Genomic DNA, 15,442 nt, shown 5'->3' with positions numbered 1-15,442 from the left:
CCTGGGGAACAGAGCGGGGTCCTGTGAGGGGCTGTGTGACCCTGGCACCCCCCGTGACGGGGGATGGGTGGGGGTTCGTCCCTGGATGTTCACATCCCTCGCGGAGCCTGGGATCCAGCCACTGATGGGAGCAGGAGCAGGATCATAGAACCACAGAGCGCTCTGGGCTGGCAGGGCCCTTTCCAGGCCATCCCGTCCATTCCCCTGCCAGGGGCAGGGACAGCTTCACCCAGATCAGGGTGCTCAGAGCCCCGGCCAGCCTGGCCTTGAAGGTTGCCAGGGATGGGGCATCTCCCACCGCTCTGGGCAACCCCTGCCAGTGCCTCACCACCCTCAGCGTAAACAATTTCTTCCTTCTATCCAGGCTGAATCTCCCCTCCTTCACTTTCAAACCCTCCCCCCGTGTCCTGTCGCTACAGGCCCTGCTAAAAAGCCTCTCCCCCCCTTTCTTGTCGGCCCCCTTTAAGCACGGCAAGGCCGCAGTGAGGTCTCCCCGCAGCCCCCTCCTCCCCAGGCTGAACCCCCCAGCTCTCAGCCTGCCCTCACAGCAGAGCTGTTCCACTCTCGAATCATTTCGGTGGAGGGGAGAGGAGGCAGCGGCAGCGGAGCAGAGCTGCCCGCACTCACCGTGCCAGCCAGGCCCTCAGCGGTGAGCCCGTGCCGGCCAGGAGCCTCGGCGAGCCTTGCCAAGCCTCGCAGCAGCCGGGCGGCACCCCAGCAAACCAAGCCAATAAATATTTCAGCGGCAGCAAGGCTGGCTTTCCAATGGCCCTGCCGCACCCCGCCATCCATTATTCAAAGCATTTCCCTCTATAAATATGGAGGTGAATAATTGATGGGGGCTCGGCCCCCGCCTCTTGCCTCAGCCGGTGCCTGGCTCAGGGCCCTGCCGGTACCCGCACCCTCTTTGCCGGTGCTGTGCCAAACCCTGCCGAAGAGCCGGGTCTGAGGCTGGAGGGTGCTGGACTCCTGGCAGCCCCCGGGGACATGGCGAGGAGCTGGAGCCTGGGGAAGAAGCTTCCAGCTCAGGGACCAGGGGACAGGGATGCCGTCCTCGAGCCCCAAGGGATGGCTGGCACGTCCGTCCGACGGTGGCTGATGGGACTGGAGGACCCTCTGCATCACCAGCTGCCCCCAGACCCATGATAAAAGCGAGGGAATTATTTTAACTGCTTGATTTGGGATGGAGATGGCCGGGCCCTGAGAGATGGGCGCGAGGCAGGAGCGTCCCGGCCGGTGATGCTCGTGGCCCGGGCCCGTGGGCTCTGAGGATGCTCCAAGCAGCCAAAGGGGATGGCTGCCAGGCAGGGTGCAGCCTGGATCCCCCGCTGCCCCTAGCCCATCGCTTCCACCCTCACAGCACCCCTGGCCTCATCCAGCCCTCCTGGAGCAGCCAGGGAGGGGAGCAGCCACCCAAAAGGTGCCATGGAAGAACCCAGGAGCGCAGGCAGCTGCCAGTGGCGCAGCCGGCAAACCCCACGGGATGTGTGGTGTGCGGCGTCTCCCAGGGACGCCTTCCCCGGCACAGCGCGGCTGCGGGACAGGGCCGGTGGAAGCCACCGAAGCCTCTCCCGCGGTGCGAGCGGCAGTGGTGCGGAGGTGCCTTGCAGACAGCCCAGCCCGATGGCAGCGGCACCGCGAGAGCTCAGCCTCCGGGGACGAGCCCGGCCCTGTGCAGACAGCCTGGCGCCGCTTCCCGCTCAGATGCAGCCTCTGCTGCCTCCGCTCATGCTGCCCGACAGAGGAGCTGGGCCTCTGATGCTTGGACATGTGCTAAAGTCGCTTGAAAGCAGGAGAAAAGGATGGGAAAGAAGGAAGAAACTTAAAACCAGCAGCTCGGCGCTTGGCAGCAATTAGGGAAGCAGACAGAATATGCACCAGGGTGTCTAACACAGCCATACAGCACAAATCCAAACAGATAATTACCAGGCGGCACGGAAAGACTGTCGCTCCGGCATGGAGCCCACAGCCAGAGCCATTCGGCACGCTGGCTGTCCCCGGGGAGAGGGCAGGTGGTGGCAGAGGGGCAGCCCGGGCCTCGGGAGCCCAAGGGGACAGTCACGGGAGGAGACAGATGCTGACAAGTCGTCGGACTGAAATGCAGCCAGCGGGAGGTGTTGGCAACACTTACAACCAGCTCAGACCTCGGCTGGTCCCCGAGGCCGGGCTCAGGACGGGCTGAGTGGATTTAGCAGCTTTCCCAGTCCTGCCTTGGGAAAGCTGAGCCAGGTGCCCCCTGCCCTGGGCACTGGGGCTGCCTGTCTGGCTCACAGAAATCCCAAACCATGAATGAGCTGGGAAGTCGCTTCAAATAGAAAGACGGATGGAGATTCAGGCCTTCTGGGCACAGGCAGGCTCCAGGCAGCACAGCGGGAGGCCGGGCAGGCAGGCTGGCTGTGCACGGTCACATCTCTCCGGGGAAATGGGCAGGCGAGGATTTGGGGGTTCCTACCACGCCAAAAGGAGCAGGGCTGTGCCTGAGGAGGGACCCCAGCCTGGAGAGGGTGGGCAGGGGGCACAGACTGGGGAGGGGAGTGGGTTCGATCTGGGATCTGCCCTCCGCTGCTGCAGGAAAGCCCCTGCCTGCAGCCAAGCCGTTCCCCACGTTCCTTCGCCCTTGGGCTGAGGCCACATCGCTCCGATGTACAAAGTGCGAGTACCGCGTCCCGTGGAGATCAGAGCTGCTGTGTGCTGGGAGACCCAGCGCACACCCTGCCCTGCCCCGGGCCCTCCCTCCAACCCACTGAGACAGCAGAGGACAGGGAAATACGAATCCGTCTGCCTTGTAGTTGTCATTACAGAGCCCCTCTGAGGTTCCAGCAGCTCCATGAGCATCTCCATATGCTTTTTGGTCACCCCAAAGCGGCGGGAAAGCAGAGAGCTGGCCTTTCCTCCTCTCCTTGTTATCTCACTGTTTGCAGATTAAGTGACTGGGCCAACCAAAAAGCCACCAGAAGGAGAGTTCAGCACTTGGTACCACCATCCTTACTCTGGGCAAGGGCCCAGCGTCGCAACCCCCCATCACAACCCCCCCTCCGCTCTCGCAGGCCACAGCTCACAGGGGAAGCATCTGACAGCAGTGGAGCGCCAGCTCCTGATCCAGTGGGAGGAAACCTGACAAAAGCAAAGGGCAAAGTCTTTTAGTCTCCCGAATTCACTCCAGGGTGCACATTTCACAGGAAACGTCATCGCCGGAGAAGTCACTCCATTCATGAGGGTTTTGTCATCCACAATGAGCCATGATGCAGTGGTGGGGGGCGGATTTGACGCAGGAGGAGAGAGGAAAGAAGGGGGTCTAAGAGCCTGTCACTACAAACATTGCACAGATGATGAAGTTCCTGGGAAGAACAGGATAAAAGCTGCCAGGAAGACAGAGCTTGTCCAAGCCGTTGGTGAGTTTACTGTCTCCATGTGGTAGCGAAGAGGGATGAGGGCCTCAAGAGATGGGCAGGATGATCAGTCACCCTCTGAGTGCCACCCCTGCCTGGGTGTTCGCTGGGAGCCCCCAGGCTGTGGCAGATGAGCCGCGCTGGATCAGACCGTCATCCCGCTGCGGCCGGGCTCAAGGGCGAGCGCTGGACCAGCCGGGCTTGGAGGCTACCGAGGACCCCGGGTCAGCTGGGCTCGGAGGCCACTGACATCCCAGACTGGCCAGGAGTGGGAGCCACCGGGCCCCGGGCCCCGCTCGCCGGGCGGCCCCGTTCAGCACCGCGGACAGCGGCCCCGTTCAGCACCGCGGACAGCGGCCGGGCCTCCCGCCGCCGCGGCACCGGCGAGGGCTCCCCGCAACCCTGCGGGGCCCCGCCTCAGCGGCCCCCCGTCGGCATCCACGGCTGCCCCCCCAGGTCCCACGAGGATCCGCTATTGCCCTGCCAGGTCCTCACGAGGATCCACTATTGCCCCCCCAGGTCCTTATGAGGATCCCCTATTGCCCCACCAGGTCCCTGTGAGGATCCGTTATTGCCCTGCCAGGTCCCTGTGAGAATCCACTATTGCCCCACCAGGTCCCTGTGAGATCCTGCTGTTGCCCCACCAGATCCCTATGAGGATCTACTATTGCCCCACCAGATCCCTGTGAGGATCCGCTATCACCCTGTGAGGTCCCTGTGAGGATCCACTATTGCCCCACCAGATCCCTGTGAGGATCCACTATTTCCCTGCCAGGTCCCTATGAGATCCTGCTGTCACCCCACCAGGTCCCTGCCAGGATCCACTATTGCCCCGCCAGGTCCCCGTGAGATCCACTATTGCCCTGCCAGGTCCCTGCAAGGATCCACTATTGCCGCACCAGATCCCTATGGGGATCACTTATTGCCCCACCAGATCCCTGTGAGGACCCACTATTGCCCCGCCAGGTCCCTGTGAGATCCTCTTGTCATCCCACCAGGTCCCTGCCAGGATCCACTATTGCCCCCCCACCCCGGTCCCTGTGAGATCCTGCTGTTGCCCCACCAGATCCCCACGAGGATCAACTATTCCTCCCCCAGGTCCCTATGAGGATCAACTATTGCCCCGCCAGGTCCCTGCGAGGACCCACTGTCACCCCGCCAGGTCCCCATGAGATCCCGCCGCCGCCAGGGCCCCGCTCCCGCCCCGCCGGCCTGCCGTCAAGCCCCGCTATTGCCCTGCCAGGACCCAAGGCTGCTGCAAAATTATTGCTGTAGAGCCGCTGCTCCAGTGACGGCGCGCTGCCGGGCAGCGGGCGGCCGTCGCGCACGGCTCCCTGCACGCGCGCACACACGCGTATATATGTATGCGCACCCGGACACCCATGGACACGCACAGCCGCCCCGGAGGAGCCCCGGGAGCTGGCGGGCGCACCTTGCACGAGCTGCAGCGCTCAGCCGCACGCGCACGCACGCACACACATCCCGAGAGCAGCGCGTGCCCGCACGCACACACGCGGAGGGTTGCATCAGCTGAATTCATTAGCCCATCTATTTTTACTAATGCAGCAAATCAAGTTGCTCTACAGGCGGAGAAAACACACCCGAGACACAGAGCTGTGGCAGAGCGCGCAGCCGAGGCTTTTGTCCGGCGCTCCTGAGGGTAACGGCTCGCCGGGACCCGGCTCTGCGCCGCGTCCCCAACCAGCAGCAACGCCACGCGGGGGTCCTGCTTTGGGGGGGCCAAACCACAGCACACGGTAGTCGTAAAGACATCCCACCATACAAATCGCCTTCCCCGGCAGCACGCGGTGCCGTGCGAGCTGCTGATCCCAGTGGGTCGGACCGCTGCCCGTGCCGTGAGCAGAGGGGTGCCCGACCGCCGGCCTCCGAGGCCGGGTCCCCTCGGAGGGCCGGGATCACCCTGGCGATGCAGTGGAGCCGCAGAAGGCCCTGGAGGAGCCACCGGCTCCCCCCGCGATGGAGGGGCAACGGCTGCGCTTGGGTGGAAGCCGCCTGTACATGTGCATGCGTGTGTGTGTGCACATTGATCAGCGCTCCCAGGCTCAGCGCTCGCACAACTCAGCTGGGAGAGAGGCTCAGAGCACAGCTCCAAACTCAGCGCTACGTATTCCCCTGCTGCGCAAGCCAGGAATTCGTGGTGGGGAAGGGCCTCGCTGCTCCGCCTGGCCCCGGAGACCTGCCATTTGTGTGATGGGAGCCGGGAAACTCCTTCCTGAGATTACCCTGAGAGCTCCCTGGGAGGCCGGAGGGCTGACAGCAGCTCTCCTGCTCCCTTGGTGGCTCCCAACGCCGCCAAAGAGCTCGTTCCTCCTTGCAGCGGACAAAGAGGCTCAGGAGGGGCAGGGAAAAGAACTGGTTTGAGTCCCATTGCTGCTGGCTGCCACTCAGCGCCAGGCTGGCTGGCGAATCCATCGCTGGGTCTCATGGCCGGGCAGCGGAGCCGTGGCAATAGGGACCCCCCCAGCACCGCTCTCCCCCAGGTCCCACAGCCTTTCCCAGCAGCAAGGGCTGGGGCTGGGCTGTGCGGGGCCTTCCCCGTGCCCAGGGAGCCGGGGAAACGCCGGCTGAGGTGCCAAAGCCAAGCTCTGCTCAGGTCTCCACCACTTTCTGCTTAGCTGAGAGAACAGCTCGCGTCCAGGGGCAGCGGGGGACGCAGTCCCTGTCCCCCCCAGCCCTCAGCAATGGAGGCAGAGCTCCAGCCCCTCAGGCCTGGCCAGGCAAAACTTCCTCACAACGGGCAGCGGGGTCCCCTCCGGCTGCCACAAGCCCTTCCCGCAGCAGCGTTCGTCTTCTCTGCTGAGACCCAGATCTCCCCCAGACATCAGGCCCTGCCCTCCCTCCCTGTCCCAGGCAGCCCCATGTCCCCACGGGGGGACCCCCCACACGAGGGGAGCACGGGACGCACAGACCAGGGCAGAGCTGGACCTCGCCGTGCTGCCGCGGGGCCACCTCCTCCGGCCTCCTCCGCAGGTACCAGCCCTCGCCGCCGTGGGAGGATGCTCGTGCTTCGGCCAAGCTTCGCCCTGCTCCCCACCGGCCCAGGGAAGAGGGAGCAGCTCCTCTGCGCCGGCTCCTGCCCAGCCTGGCCTCCTCCTGCAAGCCCAGCCAGAGCACGCCCAACCGGCGGCACCCAGCACGTTACAGCCCTTCGCTTTGCCCCTCGTGGGCCCAGGAAGGGGGGAAGAAAAATGCAAGATCCCACGAGGAGCAGGGAGACCATGGCCCATGGCTGCCCCCAAGCCCCCTGCCCGCTCATGTGCTTGCCGGGGACCGCTGAGACCTGAGCCGCTTCTTCAAACCCCGTCATCCCTCCGGACGTGGCAACGGCCACGCGCGCTGCAATGCCCCTTTGCCCCCGGGCTCGGGGGTCCGGCCGGGAGCAGGCGTTGAGCAAACGCCTGCCCAGCACCGGGGCCATCAGCGCCTGGCTCATGGGACGCCGGGGCGGGCAGGCGGTGTTCAGCCACGGGACTCCCTGCTGCGGGGGGCTGTAGGGGCTAAATGCCGACACAGGCTCCAAAAAGCCGTTAGATCGCTCCTGGAAGCCGAGGCAGTGGCCCGATCCTGCTCGCAGGGCAGCCGCCCGCTTCCCCCAGCCGGGAGCTGGGCGCGGGTCACACCTCCGGCAGGGAGAAACCTTGGAGAAACGGCTTCTGCCTGCCCCATCCCCAGACGCTCTCCCCTTCAGCCCCGGCCCCTTCCTCTGCACCACCGGCCCTGGAGCACCTGGGGAACGTGGCCGGTCCCCGTGGCAGGTGGGCAGAGGTTTGGCAGGGGTGGGAGGCTGCCGAAGGAGCCCCGCTCGCCCGCGCGCCCCATCCTTCTCCCTCCCACGCCATCGGCACCTACTTGCCTCTCCAATCCCCTTTCCCCTCTCCGGGTGCTGCTTATCCACACAGGCACTGCTGGGGAGCAATGGGCCGTGGCTTGGAGATGGGGAAACTGAGGCACGGGCAGGGCGACGTGGCTTTGCCATGACTCTGAGCCAGGCAGAGCTTAAACCCACGGAGCATGAAGGCAGAATCCAGCCCCCAAACCCAAAGCGCTCCCGCTGCGGTCTCCCTTCTCCCGGCCGGAGCATGACCACGTCCCCATGGGATGGTCAACAGGGAGGTGACCCCGCCGGAGGGGACGAGGGGACCCTTTCCCCTCTCCCGCCTTCCCGCATGTGACGCTCCGGCCCGAGCGAGGGTCCCTCCATCCCCAGGAGCAGGATTTGGGGAGGCGGGAGGTTCCCAGCACTGGGGATGCTCGTCCTGCTGCTCCCCGCCACCATGGAGCCGCTGGCACGGGGAGGAGAGCAGGCCCGGCGGATGGCAAAGGGATCGATGTGGGGGAAGCCAGCTCGGGGAAAAATAGATATCTAGCTCATTAAAAATGGATGCTCGAGCGAGTCCTCCCCACTCCAAAGCCACCTCCCTCCCTCTTCCTGGTAGTCGGAGTGAAATCAGCACCCAGCTTTCAGAGGAGGGGAGATGCCAGCACGGCACGGCGCTCGCTCCGCGCCCGCTGCTCCCACCCTGCTGCGTGCCGAGATCCCCTGGGTGCTGCAAACAGGGCCCGAGACCCCCTCGCACCCCGGGCGGAGGGCGGCTGTGGAGCAGGACCTCTGTCAGGAGCATCCCTGCCGCAGGGACTGCCCCGCTCCGGCCTCCACCACCCCGGCACCGCCACGTCCCGCCAGCACCGGCGGATGCCCAAGAGCCAGAGCTGCCCCAGCATCTCGGCCTGGTGCCCCGTGGCACCCTCGGACCCCCACCCGGGCGAGGTCATGGGAGTCTGTGCCTGGCTGCTGCCACAACCCCGTGCCTCAGTTTCCCCCAGCCCTTCCGTGGGGCTCAGCCTGCCCGCCCGGCCCCCAGCCCCAGCCGGCCTCGCACACGGACCCCTCCGCCCGTCCCCGTCCCCTGCTCCCCCAAAAAAACCTGCCCCCAGTCCCTCATCCCCCTCCCGGGCTGCTGGGGGTCCCTGGCCCCGCGCTGGGCTCTGAGGGACCCCGCTGCGGGGCTCAGCCCCCTCGGCCCCATCCCAGCCGGGGCCTTCCTCTTCCTCCATCCCCTGGGCCCTGGGACGGCGCGGTGGGTGCCACTGTCCCCCCACCCCAGCCTGTGTCACCCCACCGGGGAGGAAAGCCCCCCTGGTCTTGGGGTGCAGGCTTGGGGGTGCCACCGGGGAGGACAAGGGGCATTTTGGGGGCTGCCGGCAGGGGGGAGGCACCCCCCTAAACCCCCATCCCAAAGCATCCCCAGTACCCACCAGTACCCACCCGCCCCCCCCGCCGTTACCCACCCGGTGATGCCTGGCCATGCTGGGAGTGGGGGGGGGGCACCACCTTACCACCCCCCTCCTCCCCCAGCATCCCCCCAGTCCCCAAACTGGGATGTGGGCAGCATCACCGGGTTGGGGGGGACACACACACGCATCACCGACCACCATCCTCGGTTGAGCTACCGGGAAGGGGGGGAACCGGGAGAACCGGGGCCGCGTTGGCTCCGCCGCCGTTATATAACGCGGCTCCATGATGCGGGATGCGGCGGGAGATGGTTGCAGCCCCGGTGTCGATGTCGGTGCCGGTGCCGGTGCCGGTTTCACCGGCACCGGCACCGGCACCGACATCGACACCGCAACCGATACCGGCTTTGTGTTGGAAAGGGTTTTCCCAAGGGATTCTTACCTCCAGCCCTGTCTCCCGAAGCTCATGCCATGCCTTGTGCCCGTCTTCTTTTGGTTGCAAGGAAAAAAAAAAAAAAACACACCAAAAAAAAAACCCCACCGGGAAGAAAAACCAGGAATCCCCCCCCCCAAAAAAAAAATAAAAAAAATTCCCCGTTGGAAAAGGGGCCGGATCCTGCCCGGCCCCCGCCCCAATCCCGCTAAACAACAGGAAAAATAAGCGGGGAGTGTTGGAGGGGGGGGGAATGGGGCCGGATCCGGATCTGGGGGGGGGATGGAGAAGGGGGGTCCCTGCTGCCAGCCAGCCCCGGGAGCTGCTCGCACACGCACACGCGCGTTTGCACACACGCGTGTTCAGCAGCGGAGGCTGTTAAAGAGATACGGTCGTCGGTAATGATAATGGCTGGTGGCGGGATGGTACGGTAGCGGTACCGGGAGGTGAGGGTGCGGGACACGGAGAGGGAGGGAGGGATGCGGGGGGGGTGCGGGCAGGGCTGGGCTGGCAGCTGGGTGTGCAGGCAGGGGGAGAGAGGGGTGGGTGGGTGGGTGAATGCAGGGGTGGAAGGATGGGGGGATGGAGGGAGGGAAGGAGGGAGGGAGGGAGGGGTGGAAAGATGGAGGGGAGAAGGGAGAGATGGAGGGATGGAGGGATGATGGAGGGATGGAGGGAGGGCTAGAGGGATGGAGGGATGATGGAGGGATGGAGGGAGGGATGGAGGGGTGGAAAGATGGAGGGATGGAGGGGTGATGGAGAGATGGAGGGAGGGATGGAAGGATGGAGGGAAGGACGGAGAGCTGGAGGGATGGAGGGATGGAGAGCTGGAGGGAGGGATGGAGGGATGGGTGGAGGGATGGAGGGGTGATGGAGAGATGGAGGGATGATGGAGGAATGGATGGAGGGATGGAGGGATGGAGGGAAGGATGGAGAGATGGAAGGATGGAGGGATGGAGAGAGGGATGGATGGAGGGATGGAGGGGAGGATGGAGGGAGGGATGGAGAAGTGGAGGGAGGGAGGGATGGACAGACAGATGCTCGCTCTGGCTCTCTCCCCAGCAGGGCGCTGGCAGGCTGGAGGTCCCGGTGCAGACCCCTCTCGCCCCGGCAGCCGGCTCCCCGAGGCACAGCAGGGACGGTCGCTCCAGCTCCAGCACCCTGGGGTGCTGCGGGCGCCCAGGGAAGGGTGCTGCACCCAAGCGCCGGGGGGGTTCACCCACCCAGGCCGCAGCTGGCGGCGGGACCCGCAGCCGGGGGACGCCCCATTGCTGCCCCCCCCATTTCCCATCTCCCCCAGCTCAGCACCCACCCAGCACCCCCAGTCTGGGGCCCAGCTTCACCACTGCTGCCCAAACTGGAGGGAACTGGTTAGGTGCTGTGTTTAACCCCATCCCCTCCACCTTCCCCTCGCACGGCCCCCTGCGGGCAGCGGGGCCAGCTCGGCCGCTTGCCCCCGGCCGGGCCCTGGGGAGGCTGATGGAGCTGCCTGGATCCGGCCGCCTGGCTCCTGCCTCCATTATTTATAAGGCAGGTCGGGTTTCGCACTGGCAGCTGGGAGAGGGCTTGGGGGAGGAGACTGGGCACAAGCACTCACACTCACACTCACACTCACACTCACACTCACACCCTCATCCCACGCTGCCCAGCGGGTGACAACCGCAGGCAAAGGGGTTGGAGGGGCCGGTGGCCGCGGGGACGTGCGGGTCAGTGGCCTCATCCAGGTGACACGGCTTTTCCTGAGGAACTGGGGGTCCTTCCCCCTGTGACCCCTTGTCCCCCCAGCAGTGCCCTGTCCCCATGGGGGTGTCCCAGGGGAATTGTCACCCAGCAGCAGCCCGGGAGCAGCGGGTGGTGGGCCAGCCGCGGGGGATACGCACTGTTTGCAGTCATCGCACCCCTGGACACCCGCTGAGCCCAGCCCCGGCGGGGCAGCTGGGTCCCAGATGGTCCCTGTTGTCCCCTTGGTCCTGCCATGGCCCCATTGACACTAACCCCTGCCAGCTCCGGGCCCCGGAGGGGACATGTTGGGGTGGCCCCATGTCCTGGGGACATCTTCATGCCAAGAAGGGTCACCGCTGGAGGAGTCCCTGGGCAAGGGGAGTCTCCATGTGCATGTCCCCAGTGGAGGGGACACGACTGGGGTGGATCCCCTCATGCCGCCAGCCCAGGGGGGTACCCGCACCCTGGGGTGCCCAATGTGGGGTGCCCGGCCACCCCAGCAACCCCGGTTTGTCACCCCATGTGGTGGCAGGCCAGGCCCCCTGAGCATCCCTGGTCCATGGGGACCGTCCCTCCCGGGTGGTGGCCGCTGTCCCCACGCTCAGGCCAGGGCAGCAGCCAAGAACCAAGCACCACCGCTCCTCCACAACTCATCTTTATGCAAACCGCCAGCACCCCATTGGCCTCCGCTGCCCCCCTGTCCCCCCTGTCCTGGGGGGGTGCTGCAGGGTCTCCCCCCATGCACCCAGCGTGTCCCCAACGGCGATGGGACCCTGGGCCGAGCATCACCCATCCAGCCGGACCACCGGTGCCAAAGCTGGACCGCAGTGCGCCGGGTGCCGTCGCCGCAGCAACCGCCGTCGCCTAGCGCCGGCTGTCTCCAGGTAACCCGTCGCCTAGCAATGGGGGATTTTTCACAGCTCGGGATGAAGAGTTGAAAGTTATTTTTAGCCCGGGCTGCGAATCAATAGGCAGCTCCATTCGCCGCCCCGCAGGATGGACGCGCGGGGGCCTCGCTGCGGCGGCGGCGGGGGGCTGCCCAGGGGAGCGGGGTGGCCTGGCCGGCATGGGGTCACCACCCCGCCACGGCCCCCAGGGCCCTGGGACCCCCACCCCGGTCTCAGCCCCCCCCCCCCCCCCCCAGGTCTCGGTGCCCTTTGTGCTGACCCCAGGGCTCAGCCCCTCTGGGCGCCGCGGGTCCTCCATAGGGCTCGGACCCCCTGGGCCCCCCCTGAGGCTGAGAGACCCCCCAGGGCTCCCCCCACTCCAGGCCACACGCAGGTGAGGGTGGGCGAGGGCAGGGCCCAGCCATGGGGACCCTCAGCCTTCTGCGGGGACCCTCGCCTGGCCATGGGGGACCCTCACCCAGCTGTGGGGACCATTAGCTTGCTGTGGGGACCCTCACCCAGCTGTGGGGATCCTCATCCAGCTGCTGGGACCCTTGCTTTGCCATGGGGACCCCCGCCTTGCCATGGGCACCCTCACTTTGCCATGGGGACCTCTGCCTTGCCATCAGGACCCCTGCCTTGCCATGGGGACCCCCGCCTTGCCATGGGCACCCTCACTTTGCCATGGGGACCCCTGCCTTGCCATGGGGACCCCCGCCTTGCCATAGGGACCCCTGCCTTGCCATGGGGACCCTCACTTTGCCATGGGGACCCTCGCCCTGCCGTAGGGACTCCTGCCTTGCCATGGGGACCCCTGCCCTGCCATGGGGACCCCCACCTTGCCATGGGGACCCTCGCCCTGCCATGGGGACCCCCGCCTTACCATAGGGACCCTCGCCCTGCGGTTCCCCTCCTGGCAGCCTCCCCGGGCTCCTCCAGCCTCCGCAGGGCCTCTGCCTGCCCTCGGGGGCACCAGCCCGGGGGTCCGGATCCTCGGGGGCACTGGGAGGGGACAGAGCCCCGCTCACGACCCGTTCAGCGCCCGGGTTCCCTGGGGAGGGGCTGGGGGTACCCCCGCACAAGGCGAGGCTGCTCAGCTATTTTTTAAAGATGAGGTGGGTGCCTGTGGGCGCTCGGCTGGGCGGGAAAGCTCCCCACGCAGCTGCAGCGGGATGGAGAGGGGCTGGGGAGCCCCAGCCTCCGAGCAGCCCTTTTGGGGTCCCAAGCCCCCCCGAGCCCTCTTTCCCGGAGGGTTTCTGCCTCTGGGCATGGCCCAGCCTGGAGCATCCCTGCCCTCACCATCATTCCCCCACGGCACTGGGTGGAGGGTGCCCAGAGCCACCCCATGGGGACCCTTTTGTGGGCACGGGGGATGCCCTGGCTCAGCGGGGAAGCCCAGGGACCTGCTTGGTGGTGGGGAAAGGAGAAAAGGAGAAAGGAAAGGAGAAAGGAAAGGAGAAAGGAAAGGAGAAAGGAAAGGAGAAAGGAAAGGAGAAAGGAAAGGAGAAAGCTCTGCTGAAGATGGGTGACCCAACAAGGAGATGGCGAATCATCAAAAAGCACAAGGGAAGGGACCAGGGTCCCTCTTGCCGTGGGGTGACGTGGAGCCCCAACGCCCTGGGTGCCCCGTAGGTGGCAGATGGGTCTGGGGCCCAAAGCCCTGGGTGCCCCGTAGGTCTCACAGTGTGAGACCCCCCCTGGAGCACATGTCCATGCTGGGCACCCAGCACTGAGGCGGACCTGGACCTGTCAGAGCGGGCGCAGAGGGGACCGCGGAGATGGTCCAAGGGCTGGGAGAGCCGCCGGGGCAGCCGGGGCCGCTCAGCCCCAGCAGAGCTTCTGGCCGCCTTTCGGTGGAGAAGGGGCTGCTAAGAACGGTGGCGGGAGGCTTTTCCCCAGGATGTGCAGTGCCAGGAGAAGGGGCGATGGTTTTAAATGGGAAGAGGGTGGATTTCGACTGGGCACAGGCCGGAATGGGCTGTGGGGAGGGGGTCGGAGATGGAAAGGGGCGGCCCCGAGGAGCTGTGGGTGCCCCAGCCCTGGAGGCGCCCAAGGCCGGGCTGGACGGGGCCGGAGCACCCTGACCCGGCGGGAGATGTCCCTGCCCAGGACCGGCGACCTCTGAAGGTGCCACCCGATGAGCCGGTGCCCTGTCCCGCTGCGGGACGTGGCCTGTCCCCCCGGGAGACCCCCGGGCCGGAGCAGCCGCGGTCACAAGAGGGCACTGCGAGCCCGAGCATCCCGGGCCCCGCGGGCGGAGAGGGACGGGGGGGCCCCGGGGCCAAACCGGGAGCCCGGAGCAGCCCCGGGCCCCGCCGGAGAGGGGCCGGCGGCTTCCCCTGCCCCCCTGCCCCGGCACCTCCTGGGGGGGCTACCGGCCCCGGGGGGGCTACCGGCCCCGGGGTGCTCTGCCCCATCGGCTGGCCCAGAGGGATGAGCGAACTGGTGGGTGCTGGGGGGGCTTTGCCCGGTCCCAGTTCAGCCCCAGCTCCGGGGGCTGCTCCCAAGGGGGTCCTGGCCCCCTCGATGGCCGCGCCCCAAAGGCAGGGGTGCCACTGGCCCAGTGGCCATGTGGAGGGAAGCCAGGGTGGTTTTGGCCAGCTGGTGCTGAGGCTTGTCCCGTAACACCCCGTTAAGGTGGATCGGGGTGCCGCACGCCCGGGCGGTGGCGGGGGCCAAGGGTGCTGGCTCACCCCGGGGTGCTGGAGCGGGGCTGGGGCAGGCTCGCTCCTGTGTCCCCTGTGGGGACGGGGACACCGCAAACGACCGCGTCCCCCCTCCCCACACCATGGGGGGTCCCAAGGGGAAGCCCCCCGAGGGTGCTCAGCACCCCACGGGGTGGAGGATCAGCCTCAGTGGGGTGAGGTCCCTGCCTGGGGACACCAGCGCCTGGTGGCACTGGTGCCACCCCACCCCTGGTGCCAGCTCTTCCCCGGTGCCACCTCTTCCCTGGTGCCACCCGCGCCTCTGGGGACCCGGCGCCGGCTGTTTGTGGGCTCCCTGGCTGGATCCCATGCCAAGCCCCGAGCCCAGCGGGCCCCGCTTGCCCACGGCGGCGCAGGATCCGGCCCCGGGCCCACGTCCCCGCCGCGCAGGGGGTCACCGTGACCCGGCTTCGTGCGCGCAGCCGGGCCCTGGGGCCCAGCCACCCTCCGGCAAACCCCGCGGAGCAGCTGGTGGCCTCAGCACGAGGGCCAGCGGGCACAGAGCCCCCCACCCCGACACCCCGACACCCCGACACCCCGACACGCACACCCCAACCCGCTCCACCTTAACCCGCAGCCCCTCCGGCCCCTCATTTTCCACGGATTCCAGCAGCTTGACTCCTTTCAGCATCATTTCATGGCCGGAGGGCTGCGAATCCCCCTCTCCCCTGCCTGCCCCCCCCGGCCCCCTCCCCTTCTCCCCCTTCCCCTCTTTCTTTCCGCCATCCAAATTTACAATCCCTCATTTCCATTCCGCTCCACCCTCTCTCCGGGGACTTTGTTCCCGGCCTGTATCATCCCATCCCGATTGTTCGGTGTTTATTTCAAACATTTTGGCGGGCTGTCACTGGATGGAAACTTAATTAATTGTGGGGTTTGTGGTGCTGGCACAATAGCGGCCGGAGGGGGGGGGGGTAAAATCCCGAGGGGCAAGTTTGGGGTGGGGAATGGGGGTTCGGGTGTGCGTGACCCCGTGCCAGGCCCAGCGCCACGCGCCGCGGCTTCCTCCGGTTCAGAAAGTGCCCCCGTGGGGATGGGGGTGCTGCCGGGGCG

This window comes from Platalea leucorodia (genome assembly GCF_965183815.1).
Source record: "Platalea leucorodia genome assembly, chromosome: 5".
Classification (NCBI taxonomy): domain Eukaryota; kingdom Metazoa; phylum Chordata; class Aves; order Pelecaniformes; family Threskiornithidae; genus Platalea; species Platalea leucorodia.
Note: the sequence above shows the minus strand (reverse complement) of the source record.